Genomic DNA, 27,932 nt, shown 5'->3' on the forward strand with positions numbered 1-27,932 from the left:
CTTCCTGAACTTTTTCACGAGACGAAACGTATTGGTATACGTGATGTACGATTTTGGCTGTGACTCACTGTACGTGTGCGCTGCCGCTACTCCCGTTGCGTCCGGCCATTCCTTTTTACCCTAGTCCCGTCTGTAGGGGTAGGGCGGCGAGTACCATAGTAGCTATGGTAGGGATGGTCGACTTGAGAGAATAATTTCTTGAAATTCCGAGTTACCTCGAAACTCGACGAAATTATTCTCTCCGTGATCAGGAAGTGAGGCTCCATCATTGCAATGCGAGAAAAAAACCAACTCGGAAAAATTGACCTCACCGGGAATCGAAGCCGGCCTTTCGCACTACGAGTCTGGAACCAAACCACCATGGCCACTGACTGGCCTAAAAAAAAAGAGCCAACAACACACGGTATTCCCAAGCGGTCACCCATCCAAGTACTAACCGTGCCCGATGCTGCTTGACTTCGGTGATCGGACGAGAACCGGTATTTTACAGCGTGGTATGATCGTTGGCTGATTCTATGTACGTCTGATTAGAGACACACTCTACTGAGTACAGTATTCCTCCAGCAACAATAAATTTTAATGTGCATCACCAAACGAGCGGACCACAAGTACCGATTAATATAAAATAACCCACAGACTATTTCACTTTATATTTTACAAGTGAATTAGTAGACAATCTAACAAAACAAACGAACAATTATGCCAACGAAAAAATAAGAAACAACACTGACGCAAATCAATTTGGCACAAGTGGCACGATATCACCAAAGAAGAATTTCTAGCTTTCATTGCCATTAGAACAAATATGGGATTGATTAAAGTGCCAAATGTGCAAGAGTATTGGTCTACATTCTCCAATAGTAGAATTCCTTTATTACATTATATATACCTATATCCTTTATATAATTCCTTTATTTCTGACTATGTCAAGACTAACCCCACATAGACGAGGGCGAAGACCGGTTTCACAACATGATCGAGATCATAGAGAGTCCACCCATAGCGAATGTGTCTATGAAGACCAACTTAATACATATGATGAATGGGCAGCATGGTTGTCAAAGAATGTGCAACTTATCAGAAAGCACTGGATAACAAGGACACTTATATGTCTATGGGATATTTATAATAAGAGGATACGACCAGTTATTGCCTCATTCATTGATGGTGCAATCTGCTATCTTCTCTACAACTATAGTAAGTGTCTTACAGCCAAAGACTTATAATATACTCAAGTGCCTCAAAGTTGTCATAATCTCAAATCCCACAGTAATGACAGCATTTATTGTGCCAAATTATAATAATTCGCTCCAAATATTACGTAATTTAGAGACGTATATATAGAACATTGATTCACTACCAACAGGATTCTAAAATAGTTATTCTTTCCTACAGAATATATCTCTAATAAGAAGCTATTTACTTTTGTATTGGATTATCTGTGACAAATAGGCTACTTTGTCTATTATGAGAAAACCAATCAGAGTCACTCACTGCAACATTGTCTCAGACCGATATTCAGGGTCATTTTAAAAATTAAGGACCGCTCACGAGTTTTCTCGTGCTGCGCGCCTGGTCAATTACTTTGATACATTATATTTACTTTGTCCATTTAAGTGTTTACATCAATAGTCAATGTATTAACCGTTTCCGTCTCATTCACACCGAAAAGATCAATTCCATTGGTGGAAACCGTACAGGTCAAGCTACGAAAGACTGTATAAATGCACGAACGCCAAATAAAAACAGCTTAGTCTCAGAGAAAATTCGACGCGTTGCATTGCATTTTGGTGATTCGAATAGTCTTCGTCTTCAAGTTCCTCGCGCTTTTAGAAATAGCCTCTTTCAGAAAAGAGAAGGAAAAGAACGAAGCTGAAATACTTTCGGAAGTTTTTGACGATAATTTATCGGATGTTCCCAGTGAGAACAAAGAAGCGGATGACTGTTTTGACGATTGCGAGGACGATTCCAGTGACAGTGAAATTATTAGACCTGTAAAGAAGAGTAAGGTGGCAGTGCTTTCAAGTGATTCCGATACTGACGATGAAGCTAATGATAATTGTTGTTCTGAAATTGATACACTACCACACTTACAAATGTTTGAAGGTCATCCTGGGGTCACTACATTTCTATCTCAGCGTGACTCTGTAGCCTCTGTGATCAACCTCTTTTTTGATGATGCATTATTTGAAATGTTTTGCAAGGAGCTGTGCAGCTATCACGATCGAGCCGCAATGAAACGCAAAACATCATCTAGAACACTCAAGTAGTCTCCAGTTACACAGAAAAACACGAAGAAATTCCTTAGCCTAATTATTCTGATGGGTCAAACAAGAAAAGATAGCTAGAAAGATCATTGGTCCACGGATCCTTTGATATTTATCCCTATATTTGCACAGACAATGAGCCGCCATAGATTTGAACAGATATGGACATTTTGGAATTTCAACGATAATACAAAAATGGACAGTAGTTCGGGGAGAGTTTTCAAAATTCAACCCATGCTGGATTATTTCCTGCATAAATAAACTCAGAACAACATGCAGACCAAAACAACAGTTGTCTTTGGATGAGGAAATGATTCCATGGAGGGGACACGCGTAAGGTTTCGCACGTACAACCCAACAAAAGTGAAAAAATATGGTTTACTTGTTCAGATATACACTGCTGAAGGAAAAAAATTGGAGGAAATTGATCTTTCAGTTCTCGGTTCCTATCTTGGCATATGGCACCATATTTACCAGGATAATTATTATAATAGTACGTCTACTATACGAAAACTAGAGTATGCGGGACTATTAGGGAGAGCTGAGGCTTACCACCAAATTTGAAAATTAAAACATCAACCATGAAGAAAGGTGACAACTTTTTCTAGAAAAAGTGATATTCTTTTCCTCGCATGAGAAGACAAGCGGGTTGTCAGAATGATCTCGACCATTCATGACACTTCTGTCTCGACAACAGGAAAAAGAATAAAAAAACGGGAAAGAACATTGTAAAGCCTACCTGCATCGATGAATACAATAACTACATGAAAGAGGTTGACCGTACGAATCAGTTCCTTTCGTATTATCCCATTCTAAGAAAAAGTACGAAATGGACAAAAACAGTAGTTCTGTATCTTATAAACTGTGGACTTTTCAATTCCTTTAGAGTATACACTGCCCTCAATCCACAAACAAAAAATGAAGTACAAACAATTTCTGCTTTCGGTAGCAAAACACTGGATAACGGACGACAATAATGAAGGTTCCCCGGAACTGGAAACAGATCTGTCGAGCCCTTCCCTTGGGGGTGTAAAGAAAGCACCATGTAAACATTCACCCGGAAGGTTGTCAGGTGATGTGAAACAGCATCAACTTACGTGCATTTCAACGAATGGAAAAAAGAAATTTTCCTACAAGAACCTGTAAAGTTTGTGCCGCTCTATATGTAAATTTTGTATGGTTCCTCTTCATAGAGAAAAATATTTCACACAATATCATACTTTAAAAAAGTATTAGAAACTTTGGTAAAATTGATTTTTAAATAAAATTTTATGATAATTATTAAGAACTAATTTTTTTAATATTTACCTAAAATACATGGTATTTTACAATTTCTGAAAGTTTCGCAAAAATTGCTTCATAAATAAAAAAGTAATGAGGATTTTAGTAACGTGCAAGCTTGCCCAAAAACGTGCAGTCCTAGGCGTATGTCTCATAGATTTCTTAGCGGTCCTTAATGTGTTAAGTATTCGCAAAATTAACAATATACGAATTATTATAATTTTTCTTACAAATGAATGAACTGATAAACTGATAAAATAATAAAATTAGATTTTTAATATAAAGGAAATAAAAAGGAAAGTAAGTTTTTCACGCAAAAGAAAGAAGAGATAAAGTGCACTTTTAACACTAGGTTTACGAGACGCGTCATTTTGACGCATTTCGAATTTTTTTAGGAAAATTACAAAAACCGTTCGCATTTTTATTTTATCTCTTGTACTGACTTTTATCAGTTGAACGAGGTAAATATATATTGAAGTCTATTTTCTTCAAAAGTTTTGAAATATTGAAATTCTCTATGTGGTATACAATTTTTACAGATGTGTGTCAATTTGACGCACATCAGACACGATCGTAATGTAAATAAAATTTTTAGTAAATTAGTTTTATCTTTACAAAAATCACAACAATATATGAATGCACCGACTATACATTGTTGGATACCGTCATAGGCTAGTAAATAAGATAAGCTAACTTTCGATTTCCTTCCTAACCGTTCATTCTTCTGTATATAATTACTCATACGACCCTTGACTTCCTTACTCACCGATCCTGAATCATACGCTTGTCCCTCCGAACCTTAGCAATATCCAAAATTCCTACTGGTCCTTATCCTCATTCCCACTACTTTCAAAGTCAGACTTCCGAGCCTTTAAAAGGGCATACAAAACTGTCCAGGGGAGAGACGAGCAAAAAGCTGACCGATAGAAAAGAAAAGAAGAATCGCTAGCTCTAGAAATTATAATTCTTAAGTGCCTCTTGTAAGATTTCGTGTACTAAGTTTAGTTCGAATAAAAATATTCACCAAACATCGGAATCCTACATAAATTTTGGCGACGAGGATGGGATGTCCAGCACTTTAATTACCAGCGAATAAAAGGTGAAACTAGCAAATTCACTCCTGGAACCTAAGTGGCAGTTTTGCAAAACTGGACAACGGAGAAAAAGGCACGAAGAACCACGACAAACGATGCGGAAAGGCACTGCAACCTGGGAGAACATAAACTGCAATTAGCAACTGCAGCACCGATTGCAGAAGGATTTCGTACCGCCGTGAGTAATATAGTTCTCTAGATACTCGCTAGTTTTGACGATTCTTTCTTTCCATTATTATTTCTCTCTATCCTAATCATGGCCCGAAATCAAATCGTAGACGCACCTCGTGCCAGTCTTGAATTTCTTACCAAATTAATTCCTGATTCATTTGATGGTGATCGATTTAAAATTCGAAGCTTTATCAAGCAAGTAGATGCAGTCTTTGAAAATGCTCATGAATCACAAAAACCTCTCTTACTGTTATACGTAAAAAGTAAAATTACGGGAAAAGCCAGGGAACAAATCGATATACATTGTAATTTAACAACGTGGGAAGAAATTTCAGAATTATTATTAAGTCTCTACCAAGATAAAAAATCACTTGATCAGCTCCTCGAGGACCTTAATTCAATGAGGCAGGGCAAAACCGAGAATGTCTCTCAATTTTTCCAAAGATTAGAAGATTTGTCGTCCAGAATATTAGCGGTAATTCATGCATCTGAATTAGAAGAAAATACACTTGCGGGACGCGTTGCAATGATAGCTGACATGACATTAAATCGTTTTATCTATCACACTCATCCACAAATATCTCAAATGCTTCGTTATAGAGAATTTAAAACTATTAATCATGCTTTTACTGCCGCAACTGCTGAAGAAAAGGCCCTAAGAATACGATATGAAAATCCACAAAATTACTCAAATAATACCTATCGCTTTAATAATCCTAGACCTATAAATTATTCTAGATCAATTCATTTTTCTCAAGGACAATCCAATTCCAGAACCTCGTACTCATCAAATTCAAATACACACGCTAGGCGTCCAGAACAAAATCGCAATTCTAACTCACCCTCATCCGATAGACAATTTAACAGACAGCCTATTTTGTGCAACTGTTGTAAAAAATCAGGTCATTCGATTGAAGAATGCGTTAAAAGATTCCTGTCGAACGTTAAAAGAAATAGAAATGATCAAACTAATTCCAATTTTCACATCCGGCGACCAATTAATTTTCATGAAATAGAAACACAAACGCCCAATGTTAATATTGATTCTCCTAACACGTCTGAAGCCAATGTCGCAATTCAAAATTTACACAGACAAACTTCGAAATTTTCTACATTACATTCTGTACCGCAACACAATGTAAAAAGAACAGAACAGTCCGTCATAAGAGAATTCTCGAATTGCAATTTTGTACATATCAACTTCAATAATAACGATTTGACATATATATTAGTCGAGTGTTATTCTGCAAACTCTCCTGATAAGGTTTTTAAATTTCTCATAGACACCGGAGCCTCCATTTCCTTGATAAAAAAGGAAAGTCTCAGTGATTATCGAATTATCAATGACAAAACTATAATTTTAACGGGCATAAAGAAAAATGCACCTATTCAAACCTCTGGTGAAATTCAACTAGAGTTAGAAATTTATCGAAACAAATTTTTAGTTAATCTCCAATTAATTGATGACAGCAATGAATCAAATATACCCTTTGATGGTTTATTAGGCAATGATTTTTTCAATAATAAAAATGCCGAGATATCTTATAAAAATAATTGTATCAATATCGATTGCATTCCATTTTCTATTCCTTTGAACTTTAATACGGCTCAAAAATCGGAAGAATTCATTACTATTGGATCAAGATCAGAAATGGTTGCGAAAATTAAAATACATAATCCTTGTAATCTTAAAGAAGGAGTCATTCAAGCTACAACTTTAGATAAAGAAAGAACGTTATTAATTCCGAATGCCACAGTCAAGGTTACGACTGGCAATGAAGCTCTTATTACAATCGTGAATAGATCAGTGGAAAAACTATCCTTCCCTAAACCTTCTATTATGATCGAACCTTTACCCCAAAAGGTCCAAATTTTCAAAGTATTTGAGGAAAGCATAAATAATAAATCAAATCGCATCGAATTACTAAATGAAAATCTTCGTCTCAATCACCTTAATGAAGAAGAAAAAGTATCAGTCCAAAAATTATGTGAGGAATTTGAAGATATATTTTTTCTCCCCAATGATACCTTAACTACAACCACTGCTATGACACATAGAATCCCTACTCATGATAATATACCTATTCATGTAAAATCATATCGCTATCCTGAAATCCACAAAAATGAAGTTTCGAAACAAATAGAAAAAATGTTAGCACAAGGAATTATAAAACCATCTACTAGCCCATGGTCTAGCCCACTATGGGTAGTCCCCAAAAAACCTGATGCTTCAGGAATAAAGAAATGGAGAATAGTCATAGACTATCGCAAATTAAACGACAAAACTATTGGTGATGCATATCCACTGCCAAACGTTGAAGACATTTTGGATCAATTAGGGCACGCCCATTATTTTACAACATTAGATCTTGCAAACGGGTTTCATCAGATCCCTATGAATACTGAAGATTCGCCTAAAACAGCCTTCTCCACGCCAGATGGGCATTACGAATTTACTCGTATGCCATTTGGTTTTAAAAATGGTCCAGCGTGTTTCCAAAGAATGATGAATGTAATTTTGACAGGATTAACTAACAAGCAATGCTTTGTTTATCTTGACGACCTTGTTATATATGGATCAGATATAGAAGACCATAATAGAAAATTGACTAATGTGTTTTTAAGACTACGCGAAAATTCTTTGAAACTTCAACCTGATAAATGTGAATTTATGCAAAAATCATGCCAATATTTAGGACATGTAATCTCAAACGAAGGAGTTAAACCAAATCCATCTAAAATTCAATCAATCCAAAGACTTCCACGTCCTCAAAATCAGAAAGGTATAAAGATATTCTTGGGAATGACAGGTTACTACCGTAAATTCATCCCCAATTTTTCAACCATCGCTAAACCTTTAACAATTTTATTGAAAAAAGATACACATTTTAATTGGACTGAATTACAAGAAAATGCGTTTCAAGAACTTAAATCTGCCTTAATACAAGAACCACTGTTACAGTATCCTAATTTCTCTCAACCTTTTATAATTACTTGTGACGCTTCAAATGTAGGAATCGGTGGTATATTATCGCAAATTACAGACGGAAAGGATTTACCGATAGCATATTATTCGAGAACGCTAAACAACGCCGAACAAAACTATTCTACCACCGAGAAGGAGTTACTTGCTATTGTTGATACCATCGATCATTTTCGACCATACCTATACGGACAAAACTTCATAATATACACTGACCACAGACCTCTCCAATGGTTAATGAATTGTAAAAATCCATCTTCTAGACTCGTTAGATGGCGACTGCGTTTAAATGAGTATGAATATACAATCAAATATAAACCAGGTAGAGTGAATTCTAACGCGGATGGGTTGTCACGCCTCCTCCCAGAAAAAACCGAAGAAATAGCTGTTAATGTAATTTCTAAACCAAAGAAAACATACCAAAATTTTGTTAAATTCCATTACACTAACCAAGAAATATTTGAATTTCAACAAGAAAATACGCCCCTACATAAAATTAGCGATCCAATCGTAATGTTCTGGTCTGAAGACTTAGACGAAAGTAACCCTTATTCCGATTACGTTCAATCAAACTTTAATATCGATGAATTAAAACCAAGTATAAATGGTTTAAACGAATTAAAAAAGGAAAAACAAACCTTGTATATTCTATACACCAAAAGCTTCCATCATGATAGAATCGAATATAAAAACATTTTTGAATGCTTAACAACACTAAGAGATTTAATTGGAGAAAAATCATTCGTTCTCATCCCTCCAGAAAAAGGAAATAGCATCAAGCCTCATATGTTAAACGAAATGATAACTTTTATTTTTCCTTGTAGTAAAATAAAAATTCTTAACACCGCAAAACTAGTCCCAAAAAACCAAGATGAAATAAATTCTATACTAAAAGAATGTCATGATAGCAAATTAGCAGGACATTTTGGCTTCAACAAAACATACTCTAAAGTAAAGGAACGTTTCTATTGGTCTGCAATGAAGCAAGATATTAGAAGCTACATAAAGAAATGCCGTTCGTATCAATTAAATAAAACAAACTTCAAACCAACCAAACAACCGATGGAAATCACAACAACTTCTGAGACTCCCTTCGAAAGGCTTGCTATTGACGTGGTAGGTCCCCTTCCACTGACGGAAAAAGGGAACCGTTTTATCATCACCGCGCAGGACGATTTGTCCAAATTTTCATTTGCATTTTCTGTACCAGACCACGAAGCTAAAACTGTAGCAGAGTCTTTGTTACCAATATTCCTTAATTTTAGAATTCCTCAAAAACTTTTATCTGACCAAGGTTCTGACTTCATGTCCAATTTAATCAAAGAATATAACAAATTATTCCAAACAAAACACCTGTCTAGTACTCCCTATCATCCACAAACTAATGGTGCTCTCGAAAGATCTCATTTGACCCTCAAAGATTATCTTACACATTACGTTAATAGTAAACAACAAAATTGGGACGAATTTGTACCATTCGCAATGTTTAGTTACAATACTTCGATTCACAAATCCACCAAATTTTCACCATATGAAATACTCTACGGTAGAAAGGCTTATTTACCTTCATCGATCACACGAGATCCCAAATTTCACTATACTTATGATGATTATATTCGATCTCTTCAATATAAATTAAATACAGGGTTTAAACACGCTCGCGAAAATATCATTGAGTCAAAGAAAGCAAGTAAAAAATACTACGATCGTAACTCTAAACCTGTAGAATTTAAAGTAAATGATCTTGTAAAAATTAAAAATATGCAAATAAAAGTAGGACCATCAAAGAAACTTTGTCAAAAAGCTAGTGGACCTTATCGAATCATCCAAGTTTTTCCAAATAATACAGTGGAACTCCAAATCGGCAAAAAGAAAAAGAAATATCATACTAATCTCCTTAATTTGTTCTTTCCAGATGAATCTGATGATTCCATTCCTCCTCCTATTACCCCTCCCGACAATGAGTCAGTATTACCATAACCGACCACTTACGAATGCAAGTGGAATATTTTATAATAAAAAAGGTATTGCCCAAATTACGAACTCTAAATTGACACTATTAACTCACATCAATATTACTTATCTGAACGATGCTACTGGTATACTACATGAATATCTTATAAAAACGCAAGGCATTTGCACAGTAACCGTTAAAGACCCTTCTCCAAATAATCACATCAGTTATCACTGTGAGCGAACTCTTAAGTTGATCGAAAATGAATTAGAATTTTTTTAGGAAAATTACAAAAACTGTTCGCATTTTTATTTTATCTCTTGTACTGACTTTTATCAGTTGAACGAGGTAAATATATATTGAAGTCTATTTTCTTCAAAAGTTTTGAAATATTGAAATTCTCTATGTGGTATACAATTTTTACAGATGTGTGTCAATTTGACGCACATCAGACACGATCGTAATGTAAATAAAATTTTTAGTAAATTAGTTTTATCTTTACAAAAATCACAACAATATATGAATGCACCGACTATACATCGATCCGATGAAAAAACGGAACGCAGAATGTGAATTGCGTCAGAGTGCGAAAACATTTTGGAAGTTGTAGTTGCTATTAGTTTATTAGTAATATTATTGTGAAACTCAATTTTATACTATTTTGACAAAAAGCCCTTCTTTATCATCTAAATATGTCTAGAAAAGGAAATAAAATTTTGAAAAATATAGTCAGTATCAGTGAGGAGTGTTCTGGCTCTGAAGAGGATGAAACTGAAGTGATTCAAAACGAGAATGAAATTGAGATTTTGGAATCTGATGAAAGTATGCAAACAGGGGAATCCTCAGACAGTGAAAAAGAAAATCAACAGAATTTAGGTCTTCGCAGAAAAAGGATGCGTATTCTTTCATTCTGTGAAACAGAAATAGCGGTCGATGGAACAATTTGGACAAAATTGGAAGTAGGCGGATCTAGTGGTCGACCAACTGTCCACACAATCTTCAAAGGGCATCGCTGGGCCTACTAGCTACGCAAAACAAAATGTGATGGAAGGTAACGTAAGCAGTGCTTTTCATTTGATTATAACCAAAAATATGATAGAACGTATAAAATGTTGTACCGAAGAAGAAGCATGTCGTGTTTTGAAAGTAGATTAGAACATTTCAACCATCAAGTTACTTTCGTTTATTGGGATTTTGTACGCTCGGGGAGCATATGAAGCAAATTCGCTAAATGCTTTTTATTTGTGGTCCAAGGAATGGGGACCCGCTTTTTTTTCTAATACAATGCCCAGGGATGAATTCGTACAAATTCTTCGATTCGTCCGATTTGATAAAAAAACGGAACGATCTAAACGTTTACGCACCGACAAATTTGCACTGATATCCGAAATATGGAATCAATTTATACACAATAGCCAATGCTGTTATACACTTGTAAAAAATGTGGAAAGTGTACAAACAAAATTGAGTATTTGTGTAAAAGATGCGCGGAATGAATGTAGAATATTGAAGTAATGTACTTAAATATTATTGAATAATAAAAACTTTCTATAAATATATATCTCATGTTATATATAAGAAAGGTATATAAGAAATGTCCGTAAACCTAGTGTTAATATAAACAAAAATACGGAAAATGAATTCATTAATGAAATACAAGAATATGAAATAAAAGAAAACACATTATTACATACTATTAATGGATTCACCGACTTACTTTTGTATGTTTGATAATATTTACGCATAGAAAAAACTACTTACCGTTACTGCGTATCTCCTTGAAACGTCGTAAATACACATGGTTACATGCCGAATCAAAATTCAGGAATGAATTATTCTGTAAGTTAAACACACAGTTAAGTATAAGTACTAATAAAAGAAAGCAATTACTGAGTGATCGTTTACATGTAGTCAGCATTAAATATAATTTTACCTGTAATAAAATTCAATCGAATGCGTTAAATAACTACAACACTTATGAACCGCATGTCCGCACTCGAAGGACTAACCACCAAACAGAGATTGAATGATTGCTTCTCGCTCTCATCCCCCACTACCAACTTCTTTTAACTCTCATGATTGGCTCTCCCTTCATCGCCTTTCGATATCTTTCACAACACAACATCTGAACGACGCATTTCAATTATTTACAAAAGCGTAAATAAGCGAAATATAATCAAACTGAAGGCTATACTTAGAAATGCAGGAAATTTTATAAATATAATTTCATTTATAAAATCATTTTCATGATAGCACATGTTGAATGCTTTTATATATTTAACACAATTTATAATCTTACATTATTTTGTAACTTCATTAAAATTACACTTGCGTGTAAACATTGTATTACTGGATATTTTTATTTCACACACACATATATAATATATATATTCTTGCTTTGTCTATTTTTGTGTAACCATTCTGAATATTATGATTTTACATATGTATATTTATCAGTTTTTTACTACATGTTTTTTTTCCTTTAATTTAGCTTCTAATAGTTATTACTTGCTAGTGAAAGTGTATTACAATCTTTTCTCTTTGATTTCTAAAAGGAAATGACTTACACCCAAAAATAACAATCTACAAATACAGTGTGTTATCTTATAGTTGCACATAAGAGTCTATATCTGTATGAATTTTGTGCACAAATTACATATAACAATAAGAACATTTAAACTCATTCTTAATAAATGTACACATGCATGGTCTGGGTTGGGGTTGTAAAATAATTTAACAAATTTAAACAATATAACACTATTTATTCCTCTTCCTATAAAATGTCTTCTATAACTAGATGCTGTTGCCATATAATAAGTATAGTTACTAGATAATTTTTTTCTTTATTTTGCTATAAATAGTGTGTTCTACTTTGGAATGCTTAATAAGAAAATAGAATTCTGCCTATGTAAGTATATCTACTATTTCAGAAGCTAACAAATACCCAATAACAAAATTTTACATTTGTAGTCTCTGTCTTTTTTCACTGCTTCCTATAATTTCACATCGATGGACAAAAAGCACTTTTCAAAACTGCACTCTTTATAATTTATTCAACATACACATATGTGGAAAGTATTTTGAAAAAGAGTATACATATTAGGATAAGTAACATTAGGAAAATCTTATCGAGTACCTACAATTTTTGTATGACAGTAACATCTAGTTATAGGAGATATTTCTTACAATTAGGAACAAGTAGTCACTTGTAATGACGGAAAACATTTTGTTTGGCAGAATTAGTGTAAAATTGAAGGCAAGATAAAATATTGTATACAAAGTATGTCAGCTATTGTAATCATTGTAAAGGGGAAACATAAATTATTAACATATACACATGTAATATGTACATAGGTATGTACTTTATTCAGTTCAAATTGTACTGGTAACACAAAAGTTGATAAAATTTGTGAGTGTTCATAATGTTTTGACCAGAGGTTGAATAACTTAATTCAGATTCGATATTATAATACCATTACTAAATATTTTTATACATTTTCAAGAAGTTGTATACATGGATCTTTATAAACCTCTCTTACGGTGTACTATCATCTACACAAACATTATATATCCTACATGGGAAGGCTATGCATACGAATATATAATAAGAATAAGTTTGCATGTCTTTATCGTTTAATGTAATTTGTGCACACAATTCGTATAGATATAGAATGTTATATATAATTACAATACAACACATTGCATTTATAGATTGCGACTTTTAGCTATAAGTCACTTCCTTTTAAAAATCAAATATAAAAGATGCAATATACTTTTACAAGTAACAATTATTAGAAGTAAAAAATATGTAATAAAAAGCTGATAAATACATGTAAAATCATAATATTCAGAATGGTTACACAAAAATAGACAAAGCAAGAATATATATATTACATATGTGTGTGTGAAATAAAAATATCCAGTAATACAATGTTTACACGCAAGTGTAATTTTAATGAAGTTATAAAATAATGTAATATTTATAAATTGTATTAAATATATAAAAGCATTCAATATGTGCTATCATGAAAATGATTTTATAAATGAAATTATATTTATGAAATTTCCTGCATTTCTAAATATAGCCTTTAGTTTTATTATATTTCTTAAAGATACAAATATTCAAAACTTTTATGAAAATTACGCTTTTGTAAATAATTGAAATGCTTCGTTCAGATGTTGTGCTGTGAAAGATATCGAAAGGAGACGAAGGGAGAGCCAATCATAAGAGTAAAAAAAGATTGGTAGTGGGGAATGAGAGCGGGAAGCAAGCATTCAATCACTATTTGATGGTTAGTCCTTATTTCACGTATTCAAATGAATTTTATTGCGGGTAAAATTATATTTAATATTAACTACATGTAAACGATCACTCAGTCATTGCTTTCTTTTATTAGTACTTCTACCATGTATTTAACTTACAGAATAATTCATTCCTGAGTTTTGACTCGGCAATGTAATCATGTGTATTTACGACGTTTCAAGGAGATTAGGCGACGTTGTCACATTTTGAGACAGAGCATGGTGTCCTTTTCCCTCCTCCAGATACAGTGTTACTCTCTCAGTGATTCAATAAATCAGGTTTCTGCGTTTATTGAAGATAGTTTACGCCATGGCGTTCAGAAGTTTCAACAAGATTTTTTATTTCAGAAGATATTAATCATATATAATTTCCTCTTACTTTATATTGACTCGGAAGAATGGATTCTTTGAGAAAATTTTACTTTCAGTTTCAACATTACTGCCAAACAATATAATGATAAATAAATTCTTATTTCATATATTTCATCTTAAAATAATAACTTTAAAATTCTAAGAAAAATATAATGAGTTTCTTTAAAATTCTGCTTAGAAAACGCACGTATAAAAATGCAGTTCATAATAAAATTCATGCGACAATACTTCTTTATACAGTAACATCGCGATACGACATTCCGCGCGTAAAAGAATCATGCGTTCGATTACTGTCATTAACAGAACATAAAAGTATTCATGGTTTTCTATATTGTAAAAATGTAATACAGGTCGTAATATTGATTTAAGTAATAAATATACACCGGTATGAAAAATTAAAGGATCACAACATTTTCTGTGAAAAATTGCCGATATTCAAACTGTTGTAACTTTCTGAAAAGAAACCGTAGCCCCTTTTAAGATGTGAAGTTTCTACTTTTGCAGTTCATTGTGTTTTAATGTAAAATGTTTGAACACGTTATATAACCAGTGGTTACGGAAATATACTTTTTGGTTTCTAAGATTCTCTACACTCGAACATCTTTACAACTATTGAAAAAATTTTTTCGCGAGTATCTCTACCATATATTTGAAGATTGGAGTTACTCCTTTACAATAATTCTCTAAAACTTGAAATACGATTTTTCTTATCATTTTATTAAACTGTTATTAAATAGTATGCCGCTGTCATTAAAATAACCCAAGATAACATGCATGTATTCATAATTTGTGTCTAATGTGTAAATTTAGTGTACATATGTTTAGTTTGTATATTTCTTTCCTGTTCAGTTTATTCAAATTTATTCTAATGTCAGCAGTACACTTTTAAGAGATAATTTAATAAAATGACGAGAAAAATCATACTTACTTCAAGTTTTAGGTATCATTGTAAAGTGAAAATTTCAATCGTTAAATCTATTTAAAAACTAAAATCCAAAGATTTTTAAACGCTTGTAGAGATGTTTGTATTCGGAGAATTTTCACCATGAAAAACATGTCTTCGTTCCCACTGGTTATACGATGTGCAAACATTTTACATCAAAACCAATAGTGAATTGCAAACGTAGAAACTTTACGCTTCAAAATGAGCCTACTGGGAATCTTGTATAATTTCTTTTTAAGAAGTTGCGACAACTTGAACGTCGACGATTCTTTACTTAACCCTTTTAGTGCCAGACGACAATATATCGTCGTACGCTACACTTGCGAAAAGTGCCAAAGACGATATATCGTTGCGCTTGCGATAGCGCATTATTCTTCGCATTGCGAGAAAGCTTTATCTCAAAATAAATTTATGAAACGTTATAAATGATCTAATTTCATTGCAAAAGAATATAAAAAATTGTTTTGGGTTTAACTTTTTGTTATATTCTGTAAGAAAATATGTGTGGGATGAATGGTTCGTTGCGCGTTGTGTGCGTGCGTGCGTGCGGGCGACCAGGTCATACTGCGACGGACCGGCGCCGGATGTTTGGAAAATAGTGTGACTGCGGTTAGAAAATCTTGAGCGGCTGAAAGAATACGAGGAAGAGTGTATGGAACCGAGCGACTGGCCTGTGAGAGAAGCGTGTACGTGACTGCGTGAATTTTGATTATGGACGAAAGATGCGAGTGAGGAGGGTGCAAGTGTAAGAAAAACAGAGCGAATGGGGGTATGCATTAAAAGCGAGTAGGAATGCGTGGCTGGGAGACAGTTGGTGATGAGCGTTTGTGTCGATACGAACTTTGTGCTGACGACAAAATAAATTATTATTGACCAAATAAATCCTTATAATTCTATGCTGGTTGATGCCGAGGCTCTGTATACGCTGGAGCGATAAGGTAGAAACTCAACACGGAACAGTTTCTTGGAACCGTAATCTCAATGTTTATGATAGTTATTTGAGAGCTCGTGTGCCATGCTGTACATCATACTTGACTATTCTTATGTGCAAATATTGTTTGTAGAAGAGAAACTTGTTTTTATGTTTTTCATCATGTTTTATATTAATGTGATTCGTGTGATTTTTAACACCTATTGAAATACAATTGGCATTACATTATTCTCCCTTTCTTCCGTAATACGCTGCATTTTGAATTTTTTAAATATCATTCTTAGTACGGTTTTCTGAGCTTTTTCCCAAACCTTAGTAAAATCGTCAAATTCGTCCGGTTATCATTGCATAGGCACCCGTTTGGCGCTCGGCGCTAAAAGGGTTAAAAAATATGTATTTCTTTAATTTCGCAGACAAGTGTTTTAGTATTAAAGATACGCGTAAAAGTCAAGCTATTCTATATTTGCATTAAACTGTTTCGATATAAATTTTCTTACTTTTTGATTGCGTTATTTCTTTCTAACTATGAAATCGTACATGTTTTAACATTAAATTTTATGTAGCTATCGTGTAGTCCTTTGTTGAGACGAAATTTATCTGAATCTTTGTATTTGTCTTTAGGTACCTTTCTATAGTTTTACATGTAAGTTTGTTTTCACTCTTAGCGTAAAAAAGCCCGAATTCGTCAACGACTCGCCACTCGCCATTCATTGGGTGCAACGCGAGCCTTCTGCATTTGCCAATAAACATCGATACATTGTTTCGTTGCTACAAAAATGGTCGAAGTAGGACCACCGCGAGAAGGATAACAATACGCGTACGACAAAGAAAGAGCGTACGTAAGAACTTAAAGGCAGGGAGTCGAAAGAAATTGATCAAGACAAGGGCAACACCGCAAAACATGGGGTCTATGTACCTCCAAGGGCTCTTCCATAAAACAGACCATAGCATTTTTCATGCATAAATATTATCGAACATACAAGAGTAAGACGGTGGATACATTAACAGTATGTAATAACGTATTTCCTCATATTTCATTAACGAATTCATTTTCCTTATTTCAAGGATACAATAAAATGTTTTTCGTTTACTTTGAACAAACATGAATATAATTTATCAAAATAGTTGAACACAGTTTTTTCTGAAATTACTTACTGTACAAATATCTTTAGCTTTTATTGTATCTTTAATTCCAATAAATATGCATACATACCAGCTAAATATGCACTCTTTTTTGTAATTAGATTATTATTTTTGTAAAGTCTCAGCAAACTTTGAATACATATTTTCTTTTTACTTTTATGTCTTTAAATTAATGCAGAAGTTCATCGTAATTATATGTTGTTTTATCTTTTGAGGTAAAAATTGTATAGTTTAATTTGACATTATCTAATGTATACATACGTAAGTAATATTTTATTGGCCATTTTTATAAAATATCTTACAATATGCGTGAAATTTATATTTATAATTTACAGCAGAACTTCATAATATATGATCAATATAAAAAGTATTTGTACAGTGAATAATTGCAACATAAGTATTATTGAACAATGACAGAAATTTAACAAAATGTTGAAAAACTACAGGGACTAATGTATTCGTACATTTCATTATTATAAGTGTTGACCATTAATTTCCTACATTAATATTTAGTAGGATAGCCCAACTGGAGAATTGCTTTGTGTAATCAATTGGGCATTAATAACACTAAACTTCTAATGAAGTCAGATTTTGTATTACACTATTTTCTTTTTAAGATTTCATATAAACGTTTTTTCAATGTTATGTAGGATTTTCATATATTTTTTGTAAATTTCGCCCAGACATGTTTGGTGGGATTTTAGTCAGGTGGTTGCAGGGGAGTTAGTAACACCTAGGGACTATTATGTAACAGTCACTGACGTACTATGTGGGCTGTATGTTTCGGATCACTGTCTTGCTGAAAGTAAAATGTTTTCTCCGTACTCAATTTATCTGCAGTTTTTTGTAAAGAGTATAGCAGAATAAAGGCGTCAAAAGTGTTGTTGGATCGATTTTTCTCGAGAAAGTTTCCTTCAATAGTTTACTCATAAAAAACACTACATCAATTTTCAGCTCTCTATCTCAACCAAAAGGGTGGTTATAGGGTTAATTAAAATTATTAGTTTTTGTCCCATTTTCCTTATTTAATGGTAAGTAAAAATTGTGAAAAAATTCGGAGACATTTTTGACATAGCAGTGCATGCCTGAGAATTTTTTGAGAAATTTTTTCCGTCTCAAATTCTTAGCATGAAAAATCAAGAACACCCCCCCTCCCCACCCCGAGAAAATTATCTAATGTGTTTTTTGTTGTGTTGATGATTTATTTATTAATTGAACTATTTCCACTTGATCTATTGCTACTTAATTTACTGTTAGTTCGTTTATTTGTAGTTGACCTATTATTGGTTGAACTACTACTAGTTGATCTGTTGTTAATTAACTTATTGATAGTTAATGTATTATTAATTTGTCTATTGTGTTGATTTACTGTTGATTAATCAGTTATTAGTTGATCTATTGCTAGCTAATTTCAATACTAATTTACTAGATCAATATATCTAGCTTGAATTGTTCCAATGCAAACTATCTCGAATTTGATCCCAAAAATTATACACTAGATTTAAACCGTGGCTCAGGAAGCAGCGAAGAAACGTGGTTCGTTGGATCTAACGATCAAGGTCTGGCGATTATCAGAGACAGCCATTGAAAATATTCGAAACAACTCAGAGACTGCTAAGTACGAAAGATAGCATTATGTTCATTAACTTTTGTAACATCGAATATTTTATTACAAAATTTCATTAGTGTTCTTGTATTACAACTGATCAGATGACACACCCTTGCAAATAAAACAAGCAAACGACCTGAAGCTACAGCAGCCACGAGCAGATACTGGCCTGTAAATAAAAAAGGTCCTCCTTTTGAGCGTAAAGACTGAGGTGATTATTTGGGACAGCCAAGAAGAACAACGCGCAGAAGAAAATCATTCTGATGTGGACAATGAAAATATTGGTTTCACAGAAAACCGAAACAACGGCTTCGTATAATATTATATACTATTTTATTTGCATATATGTATAATATTATGTATAATATTCTGTTTAGTTGTAGTTTTATTATATTTAGAATTTTTTGTAAATGTTATTTATAATTTACTTACGTAAATTAACAATTTGCGAAGTACTAAGATTGAGGGGAATGATAAAATAATTTGGTTAATTTTGAAATTTGATATAACGATAGTAATATTTAACTTACTTCTTTACAATTGTAGGATATGAAGTAAAGCGTACAATAATATTGATTATGATAAATGTAATGTTATTATCACAGACAAGGTATAAGAATAGACGTAACAAGCAATATAAAATTTTGTCACATCACAGACGATGTATACTTTATCACGAGGTGCTACATCTGTGGAATAACATTCAAAATTTATCGACTTTGCACGCCAGAAAATACAGCTTTCTGAGATGCAGCTTTATTGTCCTTGCCATACACATTGCACATAAAAAACAGCGACGTAACTGATATAGAAGTTCGAAAAAGAAGAAATTCAAGAACAATTTGAAAGGAAATAAGACTGTTAGTTGCTGTATGTATACACCTAAGCAAGAATATGGTAATACTTTAGAAATATATTATTTAGCGTTTTTAAAATTTTGTACAAAAAGATAAAATTAAAAACAATTTTATACAAATGATTTTTAATACAATGTTTTAATGATTTTCTCACAGAAATCTTCGAGTTAGTCCCTAACAAAATGTCTTCTATTATCGTCTGGATTCAGTAGAAATTAGAGAACTTGGATTGTGATCCCACGTGATATCAGTACGTCATACAGGCATTACCACCCATTTTTGAAAGTATATAAATCTGAGATGTTTTATTCTTACCAGTACATAATTGTCACAAATCACACAAACAGTTACATTGTGGTACATTTCGTAACAGTCGATTTACAATGAGATTGGCCTAAAGTTCCGCTTTCGAATTAAATTAACCCTTTGCACTCGAGACCTTTTTCGCACGGGCGGACTAGCAACTCGAGACGATTTCGACTATATTAGGGAAGCGTTTTACAGGTACTTTAAAATCATTTTATACTGAAAGAAACGTATACAAATAATAAAATTTCACCAACTTATTTATTTTTACATGGAATACAACAAAATCTGTTAAATATTACACTTTGTAATTAGTTTTTGTGTGATATTTAGTAAAACAATCCCCAAGATGCATCCTCGGTTTGTCAGTACATGTATCACAATAATAGGAAATTTCTCGTCTGCCGCCAGGTTTGTTGTGGTCAGAGCAAACCTCGCAGTCCCTTTCTGCTATTCCCTTTCCCTGCTATGGTATCGCAACAGGTCCGTTTACAGATTTCGATTCTTCAACGATCTCCTTTTGAATTACAACGTCGGTTTTACTTTCTACGTTTTCCGCGGTATCTTCATCGTAACATTCATCGTATTTTCACATTTTTCTACCCCGAATAGTACATTGGTTGGACGAAGTTGGTCAATATGTCTTTTCCATATCCTACCGTCCTCTGTGCGAATTTTATACGATACTGGACTCAATTTTTCGACAACTTCCGATTTACGCCACCTATCACCACATATTTACGTAGTGCAATGAGGAGAAGAGCGATAATTAAATAAATACTTCATAAGAGAGTCGCGTCTATCATTTTTGGCCAAAAGTAATTTAAATTTTGCTTTAAACGTTTTCACTGAATTTTCTGCCGCCCATTGGTTGCGGGGTAATACGGAGCAGTTTTGATATGACGAATCCCGTTCTTTCTCACAAATTCCGAAAATGATTCTGACGTAAATGTAGGACCATTATCGGTCACTAATTTGAAAGTTATTCCCCATGTGCAAAAATATTCTCTGAACATTTTGATTGTCTCCGGTGCCATAATGTTTGTCATTTCCTTTACATCGACCCATTTTGAAAATGCATCAACAATAATAAGATACATCCTGCCCTTAATAGGACCTAAAAAGTCCGTGTATGCGATGATTTGGCCCGTCGGACCAGTCCCAAGTATGTAAAACTAATCGTAGCGGATTATCCGCGTTTTCCAAACACGATTCGCACGTCCTTGACACATTTTCAATATCTTGGTCAATTTTTGGCCACCAAATATATGACCTAGCTAATGCCTTCATTCGGACAATTCCCATGTGTGCGCTATGCAATTCCGCGAGTAACTCTTTTTGCAATGACTCGGGAATTACTATTCTATGTCCCCACATAATACATTCATTTTCTAAATATAATTCTTTACTTTTTCACATCAACACTCACTATTTTTCAATTGTATTTTTAGTCCGTTGGACGCAACGTGATAAAAAATCTGCTCTCCCATTATTCTTTCCCTGAATAAATCTGATTTCATAGTCATACCCCGACAAAAATACGCTCCAGCGTTGTACACGTGACGCTGCCATTTGTGGCAATCCTTTTTTCTTCCCGAAAATGAAAGTTAATGGTCTGTGATCTGTTTCAAAAACAAAATGTCTTCCATAAACAAATTGATGGAACGTTTTGATCTCGAAAACCAATCCTAATGCTTCCCGCTCTAGCTGCGAATAATTTGTTTCAGCTTTGGTTAAAGTACGCGAAGCGAAAGCAACTGGGTGTTCAATATTACCCTCAAGAACATGCGACAAAACTGCACTTTTGCATTCAGGAGTTCATTTCCATTTTTTATCTTTTTGCAGTAATTTATAAAGCGGATGAACAACTGATGAATAATTTCTGATAAATTTAGAATAATAATTAATAAATGCTCTTAACTCAGAATAACTGATAAATGCTCATTATTATTATTGCACACATGGTGTGCAACCGGTCTTATAGCTTCGGAAATCGATTGCACACACGGTGTGCAATCGGTCTCGAATGGGTTAAAAAAATCGAGTGGTTCTTTTACATTTGAATGACATGCGCCGCATGCCACACTTCTGCTGCAACTACCGCTTTATTAAAATTGAAATTTAATGATAAGATTATATCGAGAAATGCGGCTGTCAATTGACCTCTAGATCTTGCGACTTGACGTCATTAAATTTCTTTTTGTGAGGCCATGTTAAGTTTTTTGTTTATTCCAATAAACCACAAACGGTTAATGATCTTAAAGCAAACGTAATTCATGTTATCGGTGAGATACGACCGGACTTATGTGCCATAGTCATTGAAAATTGGGTTTGTCGTATTCACTCCGCCAAACGCAATCGTGGTGGTCATTTATATGATACTGTATTTCATGTATAATGCCACCGAATGTATTTTAAAATAAAGCAGCGAGTACTAGATTATCTTCTGTATTTTTCGTTTTATTTCAATTCAAAGTTCTATCGCTCTTGTTGAAGGACCCTTCATAAAAAATGTAATTTTCATTATATATTCCAATAACGTCTGTACAATGACTGAAATAAACAAAAAATGTAATTAAAATAAACAAAAACTGTAATCTTTTAACATAACAAACACTCTACTTATAATCATATTAACAATGTGTCTGAAGCGTAATTTAATAACAGTGGATGTTACACTTATTTAAATCTGTCAAATAATTCTTCTTGTCGGCAAGAAATTTATATTTTCCTACAAATAAGTAATTGGCAATGTATAATCGGGCAAGGCGTAACTGATGTGTGCCGATAAATTTAAAAAAATGTTGAAGTGTCCAAGTCGAAAAATTATCGTAATAATATTCTAATACATATTCAAAGTTTTTGATTCCTTTATGAGACCTCTTTTTAACTATATCATGCATTATAATTAACCCATTGCCCTATAATATTGTGTCAAACTCCTAGCTAAGATTTTAGATAGAGTTTAATAAATACAAATATTAGTCAATTCGTCCTTATAGCCGTAATTCGTCAACAACTGGCCAACTTGAAGGAGTCCTTTGAGAGGTTCTAAAATTTGGGAAAGCGCAAATACTCGCACAATACCCAACCAAAAGCCGGACCACTATCCTATACTATGCGGAGGAGATTTTCTCGACATGTGGAACGCCCACAACGAGGCTTTGGACGGTCGAGGTCTTCGCCTGTATTGAGGAGGAAAAGTTCGCCTAACAGCCGGAATCCGTCCACGAGGATGCTGAAAAGACGTCCCCTCAGCTGCAGAAACTTCGTGTTTCTATCTTCGACGGAGTTTGTATCCAATGGGGAACCTTTACAGACAGAGACACACCTCTCGTAACCACCGATCGCGCTCTCTTCGACGTCGATTAATTGTATTACTTCCTCTCGTGTCTTATCTGCGAAGCGAGCAATGATCTCGCCCACATCTCACTAACGAGTGCTAATTTCGAAACCTCGTGACAGATTCTCTCCGACCGTTATGAAAACAAATATCGGCTAATAACGCTCCACTCTATAACCCTTCGCCCGCCAGAGCTGAAACAGCAGAAAAACTTGAATAACTTTCGCGGCCGAACCAACGCCGCATTTTAAACGCTCGAAAATCTCGGACGCCGAGTAAAAACATGGGATGATATGTTTGTATATTTGGTAATGCATTACTTAGGCCCCTCCACCCGAAAGTCTGAGGAGTTGCTCCTATAGGGAATGTCTGGTAATCGTAGAATCCTCTGCAATTCGTGCCGAAATTCGTGGGAACCCCGTATAACAACAAAAAGAAAAAAGAACAACCGAAAAATGGGTTATCAGGATTCGCAACGCGCGAAAGAAGAAGCGAAATGCGAAGTGAACGCAAGCGATTTCCGCAGCGCACGCTTACCGAACTTCTGAAGAGAGGAGCTGTTACTCTGGTTTGCAATGCTCGAATTTCGAGTATACAGTATAAAGACCGACGCCGTAAAATGTGTCACGGTGATAACACACTTAGATACGGCAACGATGAAACTGGCCACAAACGTGTCAGCCGCACCGCCGACCGAAAATTCGTATATTCAGATAAATGACGCTTGGAAATATTAGAAGAAGTGCAAATTTGCTAGCTATTTTCTAGAATAGAACTTGGAGCTCGGACACCATTAAAACTCCTGAGAGCGATGACGCAAGCGATGCAAGAAATTGCTGGCATTAGTGGAAGGCTCCAAGGTGGAAGAATTGCCACTATTAGCCGAGAAAACGCTGGATTGGGCGAGGAATATAGAGATAGCCGCCATTTAGAAAACGCCGAAACAAAGAATTCAGAAATAGCAGAATTACTTAGACCGATAGATGAACTGAAATCCACGGTTTGTAGAAATATACACCGTTCACGCAGCAGAAGCCGCGAGTATAAAAGTTGCAGAGGCTACAGAGGCCGTAGTCAACCAAAGCGAAGAAGCTCTGGCGGATCGCTCACATGCTACTTACTACAGGAACTTCAAGACGGTGTTGTTCAGATATAAGCCGCCCTGCACGTGCATCGGTCCAGACAAACAAAGTTCGGGGAAGAAATAAAACCGACTTTTGTAGCGGCGGTAGAAGACGAAGCAGAGCAGCAAAACTGCCTGGTTTTAACGGACAGAAACACAAGACTACAATTTTGAGTATACACGGGCGCCGATATCTTCATCATACCTCTGCCAACCAATAATAAGACACAACTAGACATCCTAAAATTATATGCAGCGAATGGAATAGCTGTGGAGACCTGCGGCTGCAAAACACTTACCATAACACTACGTTTGTGAAGGCAATTCTGCTGGCGTTTTACAGTGGCCAAGGTCCCTAGACTCATAATAGGAGCAGATTACTTGCAACTTATAATTTGCTGGTAGACCTGGGAAGGCGCATACTAATCTACGCTAAGACTTAATTTTCTCTTAATTGTATCCGCAACGAGAATCTCCACAATAACAACCATAAACATCACCTGCAAATACTTGTCACTCCTGAAGAAATTGGCCAATGTAATGAGACAACAGCATAATAACTAATTAATAAGAAAAATTATGTCCGCGTGGTCGGTCGGGAATTACTTATTTCACTGGTGAATCTATGTAACTCCGTAATCTATCTTAGATACTACGGTTTCTATTGCATGCTTGTATGCCCGGCACACATCCGCTCTGGATGAGTGCGCGTGAGGTTTTTTAGCCCTCTTGCAGTTGATGCAAGAGGATTTCTCGTTCTTGTTCGGACACTCCTTATAGGAATGCCCCTCTCGCGCACAATGCCCGCAGGTGTCCACCGACGCTCGACAGTGTTTGGCGATATGCCCAAACGCCTGACATCGGAAACACCTGCTCGCTACAATATAGTCTCGCACGGGGCAGGAACTCCACTCCACAAAGAGTTTGCTTCTGTTTATGAGCGCCTCTCTGATTTTGGGAGTGGTTTCTATCACCCAATTCACAGTTTCTTTGCTCTTTCCTGTCCTAAACAGGGGCTTTATTAGATGAATCATCTCGGTATTGATTACGTTGTCGTTTTGTTTTTCTATGGCTGCCGTAAGTTGTAATTCCGATACATTTGGTGTGTTGTACACTATGAGTTTAGGCAGTTTCTTTGTTGGGACTCCAACTGTATTTAGGAGTACCGCTGTATTTAGGCTTTCGCACTTCGTAAGTTTTTCCAGGTCCTCCTTCGTCGCAGTCTCGACGAGGAGTCCCCCTTGGTTAATTTTTCTTACGCTTTTTCCCCTAAGTTTCTTTTCACTCGGATTGTAGCTCTTTATCATCATTTTCTTGGTAATGTCGCTGTTTTTGTTCTCTGCATTCTTGGGGAATACAGTCAGGACGTGTCGGACCGGTCCTTTTTCATGGATCATCTCATTTATACGTTGTTCGGTCACGGCTGCATACGACTTTTTGTCGTTGTCGGAAACCTCTTGTGTCGCAGGCACTTCATTTGATTTGCGTTGTTCTATTACTGGCTCTTCTGCCGCACTCATCTGTGTTATTTGTTCCGTCTGGTGTTTGATCTGCAGTTGGAGATTCTTGTTCTCCTCTTGCAATTTCTCGAATAGTTGCGTAGTATCTATGAGTTCTGCTTTATTTCTTAACAGCCGATCATGCTGATCATGTGCTCTTTTAATCCTTCGCTTGAAGGTATCGAGATTCAAATTCACATCCTCGAATTCATCTCGAAATGAATGGATTATATCTTGGCAGAAGTAAATTAAAGTTTCTATGTAAGTCGGTTTCTTCTGTCTCGAGTTATATTACTTAAGATAAATGCAGTAATTTCTTTCCTCTTCCTCTAGCTCAGATTTTACGCAGTCATTTTTCTTTTTTTCCTTTGCCAGCATTTTCATTGGGGCTTCATCTTTTTTATTTTTTGAAGTCTGGGTTCTGAACTCAGTACAAGACGTGTACTTCGATTTCCGATTCCTCTCTTTGCCAGTGGTCCAAACGAGAGGCTCCTCCCCCTTGTCGACCCTGTCTAAGGAATCCTGGATAAGTAAATCCTCCACGTTTTCATTAGTCGTAACATACAGGTTAGTTTTGTTTTTGTTTTTCTGTGATTGATTGGCCATATTAGTCCCACCAGTTGGGCTGATCTAAACGTCGCCCTCCCGGGTGACGCCCATTCCGAGAGGGAAGGCTTCATGCAACGAGGTGCGCCAGGTGCCTCGAGGTTGGTCGCTAGGGGCGGTGCACCGGCCACAGACCATCGCTCAGATGACCCGTACCCCTTCGTCGCGCACCATAACTTAGGGTTTGGGATTTATTAGAGAGGTTTATCTCCTCGCGGTCTGGCCGGTTAAGGCAGGCCCCTCGACCGGTTATGCTTTCGCGTATCACCAGGTGTGAGTCTCTGGTGGGTCGTTGCTAGGCACATCGGTTACGGTATGTGTGCCTCCACGGTCCGATTTGCAACAATCCGAAGCTTCGCAACAGCATTGCGCGCTTTCCCCAGAACCTTTCCCCTTTCAACGGAAGAGGTCGCGACGCGCAAAGGAGTCACGTCAGGGCCTTGCTCAGTGAAATCCCAAGAACACGGTCCATCGCTGCGCAGTTTCTAAGCTACCGCTTTCGGACTCACGCGAGGACCTCAACCAGAGCCCCGTCGGCCCCCGATGGATTTCCAGGTCCCACCACATGGAGGGGGGGTTGGCGAAACCAGACTGACGAAACGTCACAGCGCTGGCTTCTTTTAGGACCCAATGGATAAGGCAATTGAGAGATCTGGACTTCTCCCAATGCTACACATGAAGGGGGTACACAGGTGCACAGCTTCATTCTGGCACAGCCAACCTCTCCTCCAAGTGGTGTACCGTGGGAAACTCTCGAGTTTGCCAACGAGGCTCTGGCGCGGCTCTCCTGCGAGCGTCTGGGCGATATTTATACCGTACGGACCGCGGAGTCGTCAAATACCGTAGCCGGTATGTCTAGCAACGACCCAACGGGGACATCCACCCGTTGGTACGCGAAGCATAACCGGTCGGGGGGCTTGCCTTAACTGGCCGGTCCGCGAGGAGATAAACCTCTCTAATAAATCCGAAACCTTAAGTTATGGTGCGCGGCGATGGGGTGTGGGCCGTCCTTGCGATGGTCTGTGGCTGGTGGGTGCACCAACCCTTAGCGACCAACCTCGAGGCACCTGGCGCACCTCGTTGTATCTAGCCTTCCCTCCTGGAAAGGGCGTCACCCGGGAGTGTAACTTCATTTCGTCCCTATTCGT

At 35.8% G+C, this 27,932-nt stretch overlaps 1 long non-coding RNA gene and 1 other non-coding gene across 3 annotated transcripts in view; both read right to left on the reverse strand.

The window, feature by feature from the left end:
- Positions 1-11,741, reverse strand: part of LOC116433938 (uncharacterized) — a 140,271-nt gene extending 128,530 nt beyond the window's left edge. For both annotated transcript variants that reach the window (XR_013001434.1, XR_013001433.1), the window contains exons 1-2: positions 11,684-11,741; positions 11,512-11,587 (exon numbers count right to left, since the gene is read on the reverse strand). This is a non-coding gene — a long non-coding RNA (uncharacterized LOC116433938). The remainder of the gene's footprint in view (positions 1-11,511; positions 11,588-11,683) is intronic.
- LOC143174287 (5S ribosomal RNA) lies at positions 389-508 on the reverse strand. Its single transcript, XR_012998114.1, has one exon. It is a non-coding gene; the product is annotated as a 5S ribosomal RNA (ribosomal RNA).
- Positions 11,742-27,932: the final 16,191 nt, after the last annotated feature.

The sequence above is a fragment of the Nomia melanderi genome, chromosome 2, assembly GCF_051020985.1.
Source record: "Nomia melanderi isolate GNS246 chromosome 2, iyNomMela1, whole genome shotgun sequence".
NCBI lineage: Eukaryota > Metazoa > Arthropoda > Insecta > Hymenoptera > Halictidae > Nomia > Nomia melanderi.